This window comes from Typopeltis vanoorti, chromosome 7 (assembly GCF_054136105.1).
Source record: "Typopeltis vanoorti isolate ZY-2024b chromosome 7, IOZ_Tvanoo_1.0, whole genome shotgun sequence".
Taxonomy (NCBI): Eukaryota; Metazoa; Arthropoda; class Arachnida; order Uropygi; family Thelyphonidae; genus Typopeltis; species Typopeltis vanoorti.
This window is the reverse complement of record NC_143555.1, coordinates 117,458,665-117,477,492: the sequence shown is the minus strand read 5'-3', so window position 1 is coordinate 117,477,492 and position 18,828 is coordinate 117,458,665. Positions and strand designations below refer to the sequence as shown.

Sequence of the window (18,828 nt, the reverse complement as noted above, 5' to 3'; positions counted from 1 at the left end):
TCCTGACCTAAAACTCCAGACAAGCAAAACCAGGTGTATTCATATCAAAGTTTTGTAAAGAGAATCAATAACTTAATTATTCCTTCTTTTCAGTGCATTGTTTTAATATCCCTATGATTCTATGCACCATTTTGCCCATTTCTGCAATGTTTACCATCCATCCCTAAATCCCTAGCATCATCAATTTCTTGTAGTGTACTCCCATCCCATTACAAAACAAAACATAATCTATTTAGCCTAAACCTTGGATTTCACCAGCTTGAAATGATAGCTTATCCTTTACCCAAAATGTTAGTCTATTGGATCTCTATCATGTTTATTTATTGTTGTCCTCCCCAATTTAGCTGTGTCAGCAAACAACTAGATCATAGTTATGACACATCAAATCATAGTCATTATCATTAGTATACAAAATAAGCAGTAGTCCAATAGTGAAACCCTGTGAACACATCAATAGTCATGTGTCTTCTTCTGGATTCTGTGCTATCATATGCTACTCTTTGATACCAATCTCTGTCAACCACCTTATTCATCACCACCTTATTTTACTAGCTTCACATGCACCCTGATATCCAGCAATATAATGATGTAATTCTTTCCTCTATCCAGCTCACCTGCACCTTTTATTATAAAAATATAGTAAAGGGAAAAACCTCTCTTTCACAAAATTATGTATTTTCCATAAGGTTTCATTTCCCTGTTCACTCATTTCTAACTTCTGGCCTTAACAAATTTTTCCAAAATCTGAACTTCTGCTCTTGAGTCACTGACACATATAATTTGTTAAATTTCTTTCAGCCTATTTTACATAATGTAACGATCTTGCCTTCTTCTGTTCCCTTATTAATGTACCACTGCTGAGATCTGGACCTATTAAGAGAAACATAAATGACCAGTAGAGAGGCTATACCAATTCTCTTGCGCTATTTCATAATAGTGAAAATATCGACACGAAGATACTCTGTGTACTCTTATGGCAGTATTTGCAGTATGACCTAGTAGAGCTGCTCATATCAGTTGCCACATGATCCTTATCTGGATGATATACCTGATAAAATGATCACTTACTAATTTAACTATTTCTTCTTCTTTTATCACCTTTTTGGTCAGTTGCTATTAAAGCAATCTTTCTATAATTCTTCTGTCTTTCACAGGCCACATAAAAGAACTCTTTACGATTTCCTTTAGTATGCATAACTAATCTCCTCTCTTAATCTCTGATTTTGACTTCCTTACCATGCTGATAACTCTTTTTGTTTGTACTTTTTCATGAGCTTGATCCCTATATTTTTCCATATATTATTATATTTATTATACTATGATTCAGGCCTCCATGAAGTCACAAGACTCATCACGGAACAGCCACCCTAGAAAACACAAAGTTTATCATACCACTCCTTGAACTCATTGACCCTTCATGCTTTCACAACTCTATCAGGCAGTGTATTCCATGCAAGGAAACTACTCCTCACCCTCTTACCCACAACTTCCTTTCGTAACTTCCAGTGATCATCCCTTGTCCTCATTTCTTCCCCATGTTTGACCAAATGAAACAACTCCCCAATGTCAACCCTGTAACTACCTCTCAACAGAAGGATCACCTCTCCTTCTTCTATCTACAAAACTCTGTAGTTCACATTCCCTCAGTGTATCTTCATAACTAAGATTGTACAGTCCTAATACCATCTTTGTTATTTGACTCTGCACTATTTCCGTGGTTAATTTATCCCCTTCAAATCCTGGGAACTAAATTTGAGCACAAATAGTTCAGGGTATAGTCTGATCAATGCTTTATACAATGGAATGACAACTATTTTATCTTTGCAGGTCAGCGTTCTTCTCAGTATTGCAGCAGTCCTCTGGGTTACCTTCATCATTTTTGCAGTATGTTCCCTGAATTTCAGGTTTCTATCAATCATCATCCCCAGATCCCTTGTGTCTCCTACTCCCCCCAGTACAGTTCCTCCAATAGAGTATGCAACTTCCCATGGATGTATCCCAAACTTCAACACTACATTTATCTGAATTAAACTGATACCTCCCATTCATTATCCCATCTTTCCAGTTTGTTCAAATCTGCTTGCAAGGCCCACATCTGCACTATTACTAATAACCCTTCCTGGCTTCACACCATCTGCAAAAATTAATATCCTCCCTGCAGTATCATTGATATAAAGGTTAAACAATACAGGTCCCAGTACTGAGCCCTGTGGGACCCCCACTTGTAACTTCTGCCTCCTTGATACTGCTCCCTCATGCATAACTCTCTGATGCTATCAGACAGCTAACCCCGAATCATTAACCTGACACCTAAACCCATTTGCTGCAACTTAAATATCAGCTTATCATGTGGTACCCTGTCAAATAACTTTGAAAAATCCAAAAAAATGGCAGAATATGCCTTTCCCTCATCAACCACTCTTGTCATTTTATTATAAAAGGCAGTCATATTACTAAAGCAAGAGTTCCCCTTAACAAATCCATGTTGACTCTCTCACAGATAACATTACCCTCATCCAGGGCCATTGCCAGAGTAGATCGTGCCCTGAGGCAAACAATTAAATATTGCCCCTGATGGATTACAAGACAAAAATATAAGAAAATCTCCAATTGCTATTTTGTTTTTATTACAAAAGAAACATTAATGCAAAATGATTACATAATAATATTAATTAAATGTTTGCTCTATGGGGATATCACACAATAAAACTGTTTATGAGCTCTTCTAAATTTAAATTATAAGCTATGTCCACCTCTATCGATATAGTTGCTAGACCAACCAATCTTTCTTGGGTCATTGCTGTTCGCAAATAATTTTTAATCAGTTTAAGTTTGGCAAAACTTATTTCCACTAACAGGAATTGTTAGCAGTGACGGCTCCTACCACAATATGGCTGAACAAGCGCCCTTATTAAGCCACGCCATGAGGCAGGCTGCCTCTATGCTACACCCTTTTAACGGTACTGCCCGAAGCTGTATATATATATGGTCCCTCACTAATTTCTCCAAGATCTTAACAATTACTGGTGAAACTCAAACTGGTCTATACACTTCTAGTCTTCTACCACCCTTATGCAATGGCACTATCTTATCCTCCCACTCCTTGGGTACCTTTCCCTTGGCCAGACTTTCATTGAAAAGCCAGGTAAAAATGGAACTGTCAGTTCTTTAGCACAGTCTCTCAAAACCCATGATGAAATTCCATCCAGTCCCACTGCTTTATTGACATCCTGAGTACTCAGTATTTGAAACATACTCTCTTCTTGCGCTTCTAAACCTCAAACCTGCCTTATCCCTCTCGTATTAAAACCTACAACTACAACAAAATGAAATACCCCAATAAAGTATTCATTGAACATTTTCATTATGGTCCTTTGCATCAGTTACTCTATTCCCATTTTTATCTAACAAAGTCATTCTTCCACAATCATTTCTCCTCCTACTGGCCACATAGCAAAAAAAATTCCTTAGGATTTTCTTTGGATCTCAGAGCCAATCTCTTCTCATATTCCAATTTTTCTTGCTTGCTATAATATATTTTTTTATCTCCTGTTTAATAATACTGTTCATCCATTTAACCCCAACTGACTTATCATCCCGACTCTAGATGATAAGTCAAGTGGGAGTTATACTAGAGTTTAGAAAACAATGTAAGGATTTTAGTTCTCCATACATTGATGTCTTATCAGTATTGCATTCCTTACTATGTTATCAGTTAATTGTAATGGTAAATTTTTACATAATTGCAGTAGTTCACATTCATCATAATTCTTCAAATGAATCATCTAGAAAAGGCTATGATATTGTTATATTCCAGCATAGACTGAATATAACAATTAGAAATTGATTTTGAAATTTAGTTTTGGACTACAGATGGTGAATTTTGGAATATGCAATCAAAAGAAGTCTTATCCCTCATTTTTCAAATACAGGAATACCTCAGTCATACAACATGTTCGATTCCAGACTATTGCCATATAGCAAATCACTGTTTTGTTATTTATTAATTTTTTTTATTGTTGGTGTTGTTGGCATTGTTTTTTTAAGGTGAGATATTACTCTATTTTATATGTGGAAAACAGTTGCATCAGTGTGAGGATCAATTCACATTAGTCAAGAAAGAAATGTTAGCATCAGTGTCGAGAGACTCACAATTTATTTATCTTTCATTATAGACACATGTAATAGTTTAATAATGTTTTTAACTAGTCATATACGTGTGTAAATGATGTAAATCTCAGATAATAATAAATAATAAAGAAAGGTTTACATCAAATATACAAACGAAAATTTTAGAATAATTTTTGCAAAAGAAAAAGTTATTCTGAACAGCATGGCTTTAATAAAAACAACAACCAGTTTGGTAATCATTCTATACAATTAAAAGTTTTCCATTTCAGCAATAAGATTGTCACATTTATGGATTACTATAGTATTAACTAGTTAGCACTGTTATATCTTTGGTTAAGCCTAGCCTGTGGCCTCTCTGATGCATCATCATCATCATCACTAAATTTAATAATTTTAATCTTAGTATCTTATGTCTTCTTTACACTGGAGCAACAGCACCCTTACTTTGAATTTTATCTGCTATTATTAGCAGCAATAAAATAAAATAACAGTTATAGACAGTTTATAATTCTTAGTAACACCATAACACAGAGATGTAGCAAGCAATGATGTTGTAAACAGTTCACAAAAACTACACATCAGTTGATTCAGAGTAGTGTCATGCCACTGAAATTGTCATATGAGTGAATTTTATATATGAGTTATGATCAAGGCATTGATCATAACTGAAAGCCTTCATATAAGCAGATCATCATAAAGTGGCGCATCGTATGATGGAGTACTACTGTATTTTCTACATGGAAGATGATGGATCATGACATTAGTCAAGAAAGAAAAGTTAGCATCAGTGTCAAGAAACTCACAATTTTTTAGCATCCATAATATATTTTTCATAAACATCATTATTTAACTTTTCGAAAATAAAGAGCCAAAAGGCTTCAGTTTGGTGATGCAAATTTATATCAATCAAGTGGATATTAAATCCAGCATTATTCAAATCCGAATGTAGAAACTATGAAAGTTTTGTACGAAATTTCACCAGAGAGCTTATAGGAATACACTCGCCAGCATTTACGAGTTGCCCTAGCGCGGACCTTATAGAAAACATGATGCTCACCCAAGCATCCATATATTCACCTTCTATTGGTCCATTTTGATAAGGTTTCACTGGCCTGACTGCTGTTTCAAACTGCTTGGTTCTCCTCAGAGACCAGGCAGAAACCTTAAGAGAGCAAGATGCTGGATTTAATATCCACTTCATTTATATAATTTTGCATCGCCGAACTGAAGCCTTTCTATTATGCTGTTATTCTATTAAGCCTTTCTATTTCGTAAATGCTGGCTCTTTATTTTAGTAAATACTTTATGTACCAACTGAGAGTTCGCTTACAAAAAATACACCTCTCCGAAACTTTGAGTTCCTTAGTACTGAATGAGATTTTGCTCTCTTAAGGTTTCTACCTGGTCTCTGAGGAGAGCCAAGCAGTTTGAAACGGCTGTCAGGCCAGTAAAACCTTATGAAAATGGACCAATAGGAGGCGAATATATGGACGCTTGGGCAAGCGATCATGTTTTCTATAAGGTCCACGCTAGGGCAACTCATAAAAGCCGACGAGTGTATTCCATAAGCTCTCTGGTCAAATTTTGTGTGAAACTTTCATAGTTTCTGCATTCGGCTTTGAAATAATGCTGGATTTAATATCCACTTGATTTATATAATCATTATTTAATTTTTGCTTGAAGAATTTCTTAATCCATTTTATACTTTCAAGGTCGTTGAAAGTATGCACATTGAATTTTAGATCCTGTATCATTTTGGTAACAGTTTCAAAAAGAGCATTGCATACTACCACTAACTAAGCGTTCAGTGACGTTTTGTTAATATGCAAAGAATTTGAAGCTTTCAAATTTATTATAATTATTATTGCACTCTCTCTATAGGGTCAGCAGACTCATCTTGGGAGGCTAATTTAACTGACAACATATTTATTATTAATATTAATTTTACTCTAACCACTCGGCCAGCCAGGCTGGCCGAGTGGTTAGCATGTCCGCTCTCCAGTCAAGAGGCTGCAGGCTCGAATCCTGCCACGGGCATGGATGTTTGTGATTGTCTGTGGAAATACTAGTAGTGGTGGTCGGCAGTAGATGGCATTGGTGTAGTTGCGGTCAGTTGGTTGATTGTGAGTGGTGATGGAAGCAGAGTTGTAGAGTGAATGCCTTCCCTCGATGAGGCTTTGGACTCCCTGTAGGTGACAAATAGTAATAAAAAATAAAAATATTTATCATAAAGAATCTTAAAATCCTTAACACTCCCCTTGCATTAACAACATATTCTGATAATATGTTCCATTCACTGACAATTCTCCATGTAAAAAATCTACTCCTCACACCCCTCTTTACCACATTCTTACAAAACGTTCAGGGATGGCCTCTGGTTCTCTCCTCTTGTCTTCTACTCCTTTTACAATTTTATCTGTATTAATCTGATAAAATATTCTCACTAACTTAAATGTCTCTATCATATCATCTGTTTTCCTCCTATCCGCCAAACTTTGCAACCTCTCTCCAAAGTCAGAATTCTAAAGTCCTCATATTGTTTTAGTCATTTGTCTCTGGACCCTGTCCATTGTTTCCACATCACACTGAAAACCAGGTGACTAAATTTGGGCACAATAGTCCAAGTCTGGTCTGGCCAGTGTATTATACAGTGGCAGAACTATTTCCTTATCCCTACTTGTTAGAGTACTTCTTATCATTACTATTATGACAGGCGACTCCAGGGAGTCCTTAGACTCATCGAGGAAGGCTGTAAACATCATATCCACACAACTATACGACATTCTCACAGTATCTATCATACCTTGCCTTGAACTCACTCACTGTCATCTCAAAAATACCCACAACAGACTCTTGCAGCTTATTCCACTCATTTACCACTCTAAAAGTAAAGAACCCAGCTCTAACACCCCTCCTAACCACACTCTTGCCCAGCTTCCAAAGGTGTCCCCAAGTTCTCCCACCACCAGTCCTGATCTCAAAAAGATCCTCTGAATTAATCCTATAGAAACCCTTTAGCAATTTGAATGTCTCAATCATATCTCCCCTTTTCTGCCTATCAACTAATTTCTGCAACCAACAAATCTTCAACCTGTTCTCATATGGTTCATTCCATAGACCTGCTATCATCTTAGTCACTCGCCTCTGGATCCTCTCCACCTCCTCCCCATCAAGAAGGAACCTAGGTGACCAAATCTGGGCACAGTAGTCGAGATGAGGTCTTATCAAGGCTCGGTACAGAGGTACAATAATTTGCTTGTCTCTGCTCGTCAAGGTATTTTTCAACAACTAAGTGAGTTGATGAGATGATTTAACTACTTATGCAATGTGTCCCCTAAACTTCACCTCCCTAATCCACCAACACTCCCAAGTCCCTGGCCTCATCAATCTCCTGGAGTACAGTTCCACCAATGTGGTATACTGCTGCTAATCTTTTCACCCCAAAATTCATAACCTTACATTTTGTCACATTAAATTGACATCCATTCTCCATAGCCCAGAACTCCAATCTATCCAAGTCGTCCTGCAAGATTTTGACATCTTCTGCATTCACTATTGCCCTACCCAACTTTGCATCATCAGTAAACAAATGAACTGTTCCTCTTAGATCCTTTCCTATATCGTTAATGAACAAATTAAACAGCAGTGGTCCAAGAACAGAACCCTGCGGCACACCACTAGTCTTTTGGACTAGTGATGTGCCGCAGTGACGTCTTTTGGACTCTACTCCTGAATAAACTACTCTTTGATATCGCTCCATCAACCACCCACTTATCCATCTCACTAACCCTATATCCATTCCCATATGTTGTAGTTTATGGATTAGAATATCATGTGGTATCCTGTCAAATGCCTTAGCCAGGTCCAGCAGTATCACTGCAAATCCATTAACCTTATCCAGTTCAGCCGTCACCATATTATAAAACTTGAGCAAGTTACTGAGGCATTATCTACCCTTCACAAAGCCATGCTGTCTCCCATACAGTATCTCATTTTCATCAATCCATTCCTGTATTTTTCCCTTGACTACTTTCTCCAAGACCTTGACAACGACTCCTGATATGCTGATCGGTTGGTAATTTGCAACCGTAGTCTGGGATCCTCCTTTATGCAGTGGAACTAGTTTCCCCTCTTTCCACACCTTCGGGACTAAACCAGACTTGAGACTCAGATTAAACAACATGGTCAAGGGCGCTGATAATTCTTTAGCTACTTCACGCAAGACCCATGCCGTTATACCATCCAATCCCATAGATGTATTCACGTTAAGGTTCTGTAATAGACTATTCACCTCCACTTCATTCATTACAATTCCCGTATAAACTAATGGTTCCTTCATTTTTTCAATGTCACCACCTGGATGATATACTTTTGCAAAGTGCTCACTCAGTAACTCCACTATATCGACTGATACAGTGACCTCCTTACCATCGTCATTCCTTAAAATCATTTTGCCATGTACAGTTTTTTTCCTTGCTTGCAGCATATTGAAAGAACTGTTTGGGATTCTCTTTTGCTTGCATAGCTAGTCTCCTTTCATAATCCACTTTTTGTTTTTTTTACCACACTTGTTACCCTTCTGGCCTGCACTTTATACCATTCGTGTGCCTGCAGGTCACCTCTTTCTTTAATCCCTCCACAGTTGTTTCTTTTTTTGGAGCTCAAGCTTAATGGTGTTATTTATCCATTTAAACCCTACTTGTTTTACTATTCGGACTCTAGGTATTTACAGGAGGTTATGGTTTCAGCCATAACCTCCTGCAAATGCTCCTTGACCACTTCCCATGCTCTATCGACATCCAGCCCTTGCAGTTGTACATGCCATGGCACTGATCCAAGCAATCTCCTAAGCTTGTCATACTTACCAGCACAGTAATTCCACATATACCCTGTCTTAATCGAAAATTCCACACCTTTAGCCACCTCCCAGGTCAAGACCTTATGATCACTCTCACCATTAGGTGGCAACATGGTCATATTCATTACAGTCAAATTCTCAGATGCTATTACCAGGTCAAGCACTCTCACACCCCTAGTATTTTCAATTAAATGCTGTCTCAGATAGTTATCCCTTAATAATTGAATAAAATCCGTTTCCTTCCTCACATGTGTCTTCTCCTCCTTCCAATCAATGTTACCATAGTTGAAATCCCCCCCCAATAATAATTACCCTCCTTCCACTCATTTCATCAATTTGTTTATGCATACTATCTCCACCATCTATTCCATCATATATAGCAGCACCCAACTGTATATTTTGTTCTGCCAGCCTCAGTCTCACACCAAATAGCCTCAAATGTGCTCTTTTCACTATCCTGCGATACAACTTCAATTCTCCTTGGCTGCAGTTCATCAGCTATCATCAATAACACCACCTCCCCCCATTTTATTCTCTCTGTCCCTGTTAAACACACTATAACCTATACATTCTATCCCACTATCTATATCATCTTCTGTCAGCCATGTTTCACTAATGCCAACAACCTGCGGCCAGGAAGAGCCAATCAAGGCCAAAAATTCTTCCTTCTTGTTCCTAATACTCCTGGCATTAGTATACATGAAATGCAGTGGTCCCTTTGTCCCATCCCTATCTTGATGCGTTATTCTAACTATCCCATTCCGATTTTTTGTCCTTAGTCCTGGCTCGGGTACATTATATACATTCTTACACTCAACTGTCTCACTGATGTCCGCATATCCACTCTCCCCCCCCCCTCTCCTTGGTAGTTCTAGTTTCCGTGGTTCTGCACATCCATTTTCACTTCATTCAACAACACTTTTTCCAGTCACCGCACACCAAATCCATTCAAATGCAGGCCATCCATCTTGTATAAATCCTTTTGCCCATCATAGCAGCATCTTTGCAACATGACCTCTAAACTTCAGTTTACTATCAATCATCACTCCCAGATCCTGAATCTCATCCACCTCCTGCAGTACAGTACAGTATTGTCATTATACACAGCCTTATATTTCTGCACTGCAAAATGCAACACCTTGCACTTATTAATATTAAACTACAACCCCCTGCTCTTTTGTCCAAGTCAAAAGTCTATTCAAATCTTCCTGAAGGGAAATGACATCAGCATTGCTACTAATAATTTTCCCCAACTTTGCATCATCAGCAAACAACTGAAGATCACCAGTCAGTCCACATGATATATCATTTACAAAGAACTTAAACAGCAGGGTCCCAAGAACATAACTCTGGGGCTTGCTACTGGTTACCATCCTTGTTTGAGACACTGCTCCATCATACACAACTTGCCGATAACATTCAGAGAGAATCTCTGATCCATCTAACCAATATGCTATCTATTCTCTGCAGCTTGTACACCAACTTTTCAGGTGGTAATCTATCTAACGCTTTTGCAAAATCCAAAATATCACTGTATGTGATTCTCCCTTATCTAACACACTTGTTACCTTATCATATAATGCAAGTAAATTACTAAAACAGAACCTACCCTTTACAAATTCATGCTGACCATCATAAAGAATGCTATGTCCATCAACCCAATCCTGTTTCTATTCCTTACCAATGTCTCCAACACCATGACCACAACCACAGTTATACAGACTAGCCTATACTTGAGACTTCTGTCTTAGAACTATGCTTTTGGAGCAGTTACTATTTGGCTTCTTTCCACTCCTGGTCAAGCACTTACTATTTGGCTTCTTTCCACTTCCAATTCTTCCAATACTTGCCTCCTAATAATTAGAAACGTTGCAGAAATCAGTGGTTTCTGAATAGGCATGCAACTGCCAATAGTGATCCTCTTTAATTCCTTGCATATAATTCAGTAAGCCATGGATTGGGAACCGCCTTCATTAAATGCTTCAGAGAGAATCTCTGATTCTCTCTTAAGTTGACAGCAATCTCACTCGTGATAGACTGTCTCAAGCACAGTTACACCTTTTAAACAAGCAATTTGAGTTATTTTTCCACTCATGAAACACCCAAGATAGCTCACCTTTTGAGAAATTTAAACCAGTCAGATCTGTTGTTTTAAAATCATGGCTCCAACCAGAAGGGCACCCACAATAAGCCCCTTATTGAACTCTGAAAGATTCTTTGTTTTTCCCATTGTGAACAACACTATTGGTGATTACTGACCAACAAAATTCTCAAATAGTTGCCTTGAACACGTGGTGATGCATGTGACCAAGTATTTTATATATAACGCTTGATAAGTGACATTTATATCCGTCTGCATAAAAATTTCTAGAGGTTTTTTTTTTCTGTTTTACATCAAATTTTACTGTTGATGTGCATATATTTTTTCCCTCTTTACTAAGAATACATCATAAATCTTTGCACCCATTCTTAAGTTGATTTTTTCCATCCATAAAGAGATTGCAATATAGGCAAAAATACAGAATCCTTGGAGGTACAATAAAGTGACTAGGGTGTTATTTTGTTTTGCCATTTAGAAGAATTTGCATGCAGTTAGTTTCTGAAAACCTCTCTACACTTGTATTGTCTTTTGGAAAGTTAGTTTTTTACTTGAGGTGGATAATTTTTATAATTATGGAAATTTCACAATAAATTATGTGGCTATATAGGCCATATATACCCGAACCGATAGAAAGTACTTTCCGTCTTATAGATTACTCATGTTTTATCTTCTAGTTTTTCTTGAAATTCATTAGTTATCATTGACATGGAGGTAGAAAGTAAATTCACATCCTGTTCCATCCATGCTACATTCTGCTGAAACTAATGATGTTTGTGTAGTTGCGGTTTGTTGTAGTTGGTGGAGACAGAGAGGCGTAGAGTAGGTGCCCTCCCTCGATGAGTCCTTGCACTTCTTGGAGGTGTCATAATAATAATAATACCTCCAAGTCTTTTCGTTTTTTGTTTTTTTTTGCATTCTATCTATTTTTTCTAGAAATTTGCTTAACAGTCCGAATAATTTTCTTTCATTTTCTTCCATAATGGCTGTCTGTCTTCTTTTGATCCTCATAATTTTTTTCTCTGACATTTAGGTAGAAATTAATATCATACCTTATCATTTTTCATAGAAGTCATACATTTTTAAATATTCTGATAAGTTTTAATTGTAGCTAATTTTTGTATGAACAAAAATCTCATAACAACAAATAAATGACTGCTGTAATATAATTAGTGGATCATTATATAGTAATCTCTGGTTTTTGTCTATGTATTCATTTATCATAATGAACATTTATTATTATTTTTATTATGTGACACCTCCAAGGAGTCCAAAGACTTATCAAGGGAGAGTACCTCAATAAGTTTTAAAATGCCATACATATCGGATTCATTTTGAATCAGCTAAAGATAATACCAGTCACCACCTTGTTAAAAAAAAAAAGAAAACGAAAATTAAAGAACATGGCAAAGGCTATTCCCGTGAAACAAAATTATATACAAGTAGCCTAGTTGTGAAGTTACTTCACGTGCAAACTTTGTTTATTTACACTTTCATAAAGGATTAACCAAGAATATAATTTCTTGGCATTTTTAATTTAATTTAATTTGCAATTTTTTGCCTTTATTTTTTTTTTTGTTTTTTGTTTTGCATTCTTCATGAAGAATATAATTCTAATTTATAATAATCAGAAAGTTATGGAAAAAATGGTTTTAAGTATTCCAAATTATCACTTTTCCAAACTCATCCTTTAAAAAAATTATTATTATTATTATTACATGACATCTTCAGAGAGTTCAAGGACTCATCATGGGAGACCACTCTACTCTGCCTTACTAAATACATGTCACCCTCTCAACTACTACTTAATTCTCCTACTGTGACACTAATACTACCATCCAAAGGAGAAGAATTGGTGGCAATGATAGCATCAGCCTGGCCAAAGATTATTAGGATCTCTGAAGTGTGGTTGATGGAAGATGATATAATAACAGGAATAGAAGTAGCAGGGTACAACATTTTTCGGCAGGACAGGAAGGGAAAACACGGTGTTGGAGTACTGCTTATGATAAGTGATGACATATGTCCTCTTAGAGTGGAGGCTTTGGAAGGCAGTGACATTAATGGTTTGAAAGCATATGGCATGAAGTTGAGGTGGGTGAGACAGGATATTTAGTGGGGTGTTGCTACAAGCCAAGGAACACAGAGGGTGGGGAGCAGGAGATGTTTAGGCAGTTGAACTTGGCAAGTGCAAGAAGAATGATTATTATGGGAGATTTTAGCTGCTATAAGCTGGAAAGAGGAATATGCATGTAGTAATAAGGGAATGGAATTTCTAGAATTCTTGATCGGCAAATGTCTTAGGCAATATGTAATAGAGGGAACAAGAGATTCAACAGTTTTGGATTTGGTCATAGCATCAAAAGAGCTGATAATAACTGAGATGAAATTTTTCTACCCCCCAGTTGGAGAGAGTGACCATGTGGTTTTGATTTGGAAGATGAATAGACATGTAGGAGTACCAAAGAAAAGGGAACGTATGTGAAATTATAAGGCGGGTGATTATAATAGTCTTAGGTATCAACTAGGGGAAGTTCCATGGAGGGCAGAATTGGAAGGCCAGGATATCATTAGTGCTTGGGAAATTGTGAAGGAATATTTGTTAGCAGCAATAGTAAGCTGTATTCCATGAGAGAAGAAGAGAACACAATTTGGTATGAAATGAATGACAAACAATATCAAACAGGAACTGCAGTTGAAAAGAGATTATAGAAGAGATGTAAGGAGAGGGATGGAGAGCAGATGCACAAGGAATATAACACTCAGGCCAGGAGACCTAACCTGGCGAGAAAGGCAAAACTGGAATATGAGGAAAGATTGGCATTAAGATCCAAAGAAAATCCTAGGGAATTTTGTAGCTATGTGACCTGTAGGAGGAGAAATGATTGTGAAAGAATGACATTGTGGGATAAAAATGGGAATAGAGTGACTGATGCAGAGGACATAGTAGAATTGTTCAATGAACACTTTATTGGTGTATTTCATCCTGGAGGAGTAAATTTTAATACTAGAGGATAGGACAGGTTCGAGGTGCTAGAAGAGTGTATTCCAAATACTGAGTATACTCTGGATGTCAGTAAAGCTGTGGGACTGGATGGTATTTCACCACAGATTTTGAGAGAATGTGCTAAAGAACTGACAGCTCCATTGACCTGGCCAATGAAAGTCTGGCTATGGCAAAGGTACCCAGGGAATGGTAGGAAGGTAAGATAGTGCCATTGCATAAGGGCGGTAACATACTGGAAGTGTCTAATTATAGGCCAGTTTGTGTATCATCAGTAATTGCTAAGGTCTTGGAGAAATTAGTGAGAGACCATATACAGTGTTGGGCAGATGAGGTTAATGTTATCTGTGAGAATCAACATGGATTTGTTAAGGGGTGCTCTTGCTTTAGCAATATGATTGCCTTTTAATAAAGTGACTACTTTGACTACATCGTGGGAGGCCACTCTACTCTGCCTTACTAAATACATCTCACCCTCTCCACTACTACTTAATTCTCCTACTATGGCACTAATACTACCATCAATGCCATCTACTACCCATCATCAACATTAACAGTATTTTTTGTATATAAATTATGTGTATTCTGAAGGCCTATTTGTCTGTAGGCAGAATAAAAAAAAACCAAGTTACCATAAGAAAAAATCCTTCTAACTCTGTATGAGATCGGTTAACTCATCTTAAATTGAAAAAACTCATATAAGGATTCCCTCATCATGACAAGAATTGAACCCAAGTCTTTATCAATCGAAGGTTGTAATGTTCCACTGTGATTGCAATTCTGCTATGGAGGCACCATATTAGAGGCTATTATTTGAATATTAACATTGTGCCTATTAAATTATGAGACATTTTTTTCATGGGCATACTATAAATAGAATATCATTTGAGCTGCTAGAGTGTGCTCTTTCCAATGAGTATATGCACATTGTGACAGCTTCATTAGTCAAAAATATGAAAAGGAAACAACAGTTGGTGTTATAATTTTATTTTAAATCAGGCAGGTCCTCCACAGAAACATTTAATAATCCAAAAACAGTGTATGGGAATGACTGCACATCACGTGCACGTGTTTTTGAGTGATCTATGATTTTGAGATGGTAGAGATTCAGTGGAAGATCATCCGTGACACAGAAGGCCTGTCCAGGTTTGGGCTGATGAAATTCATGCGTTTGTTAGCTGCAGGCATCATATCACCACTTGGATGATTGAAATTAAATATCAGAAGGATGCAACCTGTGAATTTCAAGCAAACTACTCTCTCTCTCTCTCTTTTCCTTCAAATTTTGCTGGAAAACTTGAGGGAAGAGAAGGAAAGAGAGAGAGAGAGAGAACATTATATTGCTTTCTGTGAAAATTTAATTGAAATTATTTATGAAGGTCATACCATTTTAAATTTTTAAAATGGCATACTTGCAGTGTTTCTGGTATGCCCAAAAACAAAATGGCAAAGAAGGGAATAGTGATTGCTGACATCTCTAAGATGGCAATCTCATATCAACACAATGATGATTGTTTTCTTCAATATTCTTGGAATTGTTCATAAGGTATTTGTTCCATAGGGACTGAACAGTTAACAGTCAGTACTTTTCTCATTGTTGTGCAACACCTGAATCAATTCGTGAGATGATCAAGAGGGGAACAGTATTGAACAAGCAGCTGGCTCTTGCTGTACAACAATGCATCTATATTTTACATTAAATATGAAAGAATTTCTTGCTTCCAAATCCTCCGCAGTGCTCAAACATTCACCCTATTTGTTCACTTGATTTGGCACTGGTGGACTTTTGTTTCTGAAATTCTGCAAAATTCAGAGGATGTTGGTTTGACTCAGTGGGGGTTATCCAGAAACATGTGACTACCAAGCTCAATGCTATCTTTTACATGCCTATCAGCAGTGTCTTGAAAATGGGTATGAACAATGTTAACATTGTATTGGGTTAAGGAGAAATTATATTGAAAATAAATAAATAATTATTCTTGTAGTTGCTCTTTATTTTTATATGAATTTTGTTTTGTTATTTAATGGACACACTGTGTAAGAATATTCATTATTTTATATCACATATTAGGGCACCTTTTTTTTGAACCTCTAGCCATTGTTGATATGATTTTTTATTTCACTTTTTTTTTACCTGTCTTCATTTACTAGATAAGAAATTGTACAATGGTTCAACATCTCTCTCTATATATATTTCTCTTTCTCTTTTAAATATCATATCTTATACACCCACACATGAGAGTTCACAAAAAAAAACTACAGTATAGCAATGCTGCATTATATGTATGTGGTCAGATGATTAGGGGGAAAGAAGGAACTGTTGGGACTGTTATTGTATTTCTTGAATAGCTGAATATTATAGTACTTGGGAAAAATAGTATGTGTATGGCTGGTCCAGAAATCAAAGGCAGATGGAATGAAAGAGGAGGATGAAAAGTTAGTTCAATAAGATTGAAGCTAAACTTGTGTGTGGATGTTGACTAGCAGTTGCTCTTGTTTTGTATGTTTATGCAGAAGCGGAGGAATGATAGTGGCCAGTTCAGTGGAGAAGTGTCTATAAAAATACCCATAAAAAAGACATAATGCTGAAACAGTTCCCCGATTGTCTGGACACTTTAGCAACACTCTCTCCTTCTCTTTCTCTCTCTCTCTCTCTCTTTTGCATGCACACATACATACATATGTACACACGCACACACATACACACACACATGCAAAGAAAATATACCACTCCTCTCTCACCGAGAGTGGAGGGACCATGTATGTGGATTGCTATCTTTTTAAAACATCTGACATTCTCAGTATAGTTCCCACCTCACACCATATATAATCCCCACCTTACACCATACTGACTCAAAACAATTGCTGCTATATATATATAACCACTCCTCCCCATGCCACTTATTTGTGATACCTAACCCAACAACCTAAGTTGCCTTTATCACATCTTACCCATTTTCCTCAAACATAACCATGTCCCTTACACCTCAGGCCATCCCTTTCCCATTGCTGATCATTCTCATCATCATCCTAAAGCTAAATACAGATATAGAGTCCTGTCTCATCTCTTGAACTCCTACTAGATTTATTCCTAATTCTGGTTTTACATTTTTATACTGCTTACATTGAAAACACTCCTTCATCATTTCGCATGCACTGTTCATATGTTTAGTATGTGATTTCTTCCCAAGATGCTGTCCAGCCCACTTTTTACTTTTTTGGTTTGTCATAATTTTCTTTTCTGCCTTTTTGTTCTACCCTCCAGATAAAGACTGCATAACACTCTCCATAAAAAATAAAAAAATAAAAAAAAAAAAAAAAATCAGTAGCAGAGTGTGTCTCTGCCTTGGTTATGAGAAAATATTCTAATGCTTTGACAGATCCTGCACTCCCAAAATCAGAGTTCCCTCATTGTGATATTTTATGTTGTTATTTTTCAATAGCTGCATTAACTGCATATCCTCATCTCTCATGTGCCTCCCCCCCTTCTGACCCTGTGTCTATAAGCGTTACTCAGTTGGTGCTAATCAAGTTAATTTGCCAATGCATTCCAGCTACATCTTTCTTTCAGTCTTCCCCCCCCCCCCAGATCTATAACAGCAGGTAGCAATACATTTTTTTTTTCTTTTTGCCTCTATCTCATACACTGATGTCCAAAAGCTAAGAATGAACTACATTTTACCTGTATATGAAAACATTTTCTTCACTACAGCCAAATGTGCAGATAAGTTTATTACCAGCATACTAATAAATTATATTACACAAAAATTGTGTTATAAATTTTGTACAAAATAAACATTAAATTGCAATAAGTCTTTGGCAAAAGTTACAAATTTCCTAAGGACCTAGTTAAGGAATTAATGTACAGTGCTTACTGAAAACTCTGTGGAGAGACATTTCAATATGGAATATGTCTGCTCCCAAACTGTGATGAAGCTCTCACAATCTGTACCATGCTTAGCACCAAGTGATTCGGGACTTTTTGAAGCAAACTGGCTCACTCCTTCTTAAGAGCAAGGATAACACCTTGTTTGTTTTCTGGAAGGAAATTCCAAGCAGCAGCATGTCTCCCTATTGCATTCAAAACATGTTCTATGGGGTTGAGATCTGGAGAGTGTGTGTGTGTGTGTGTGTGTGCTGTCCACTCAATTTGATTAATATCCTCATTCTCCACTGCTCACGTATGATGTGGTGTGGCATTGTCATCCATAAAAATGAATTCTTTGCCTACAGCACCATGTAACAATTGAACATGTTGAATAACTTTATTGCAATATTGTTCACCAGTCATATTTCCTTTTTCCAGCAATTGTAGCTCGGTGTATCCATTAAGCATAATGCCTCATCGATGTGAGAACATATTCTCACAATTCTCACAATAGTAATCAGTACCACTTTCACACCAAATATCATGTGTCATCCAGAATCAGAGGAAAGACTAAAACAACTCTTAACTGTAAAGAGTACATTAGCCCATTGATGTCTTATCCAATTTTTATGGATACAACACCACTGAAAATGTGCTCTATGATGAGCTGTGGATAAAAGGATGCAGACTACATGCCTTCAGGCTTATAGGTCTACTTGTCTCAGATGTCTTGCCACAGTTTGTTGAGATATCTGCATACCTATACTTGAATTCAGTTGACTTGCAAGCTGGACTGCCATGGTACGTTGAATACATTTTACTATTATAATCAAAAATCTGTCTTCGTGCTCCATGGCAAAGCGAGGGCG

General features: G+C 37.0%; 1 protein-coding gene across 2 annotated transcripts in view; it reads left to right on the top strand.

The window, feature by feature from the left end:
- LOC150104992 (uncharacterized) overlaps positions 1-18,828 on the top strand; it is a 768,027-nt gene that overhangs the window by 721,589 nt on the left and 27,610 nt on the right. The window lies entirely within an intron of this gene.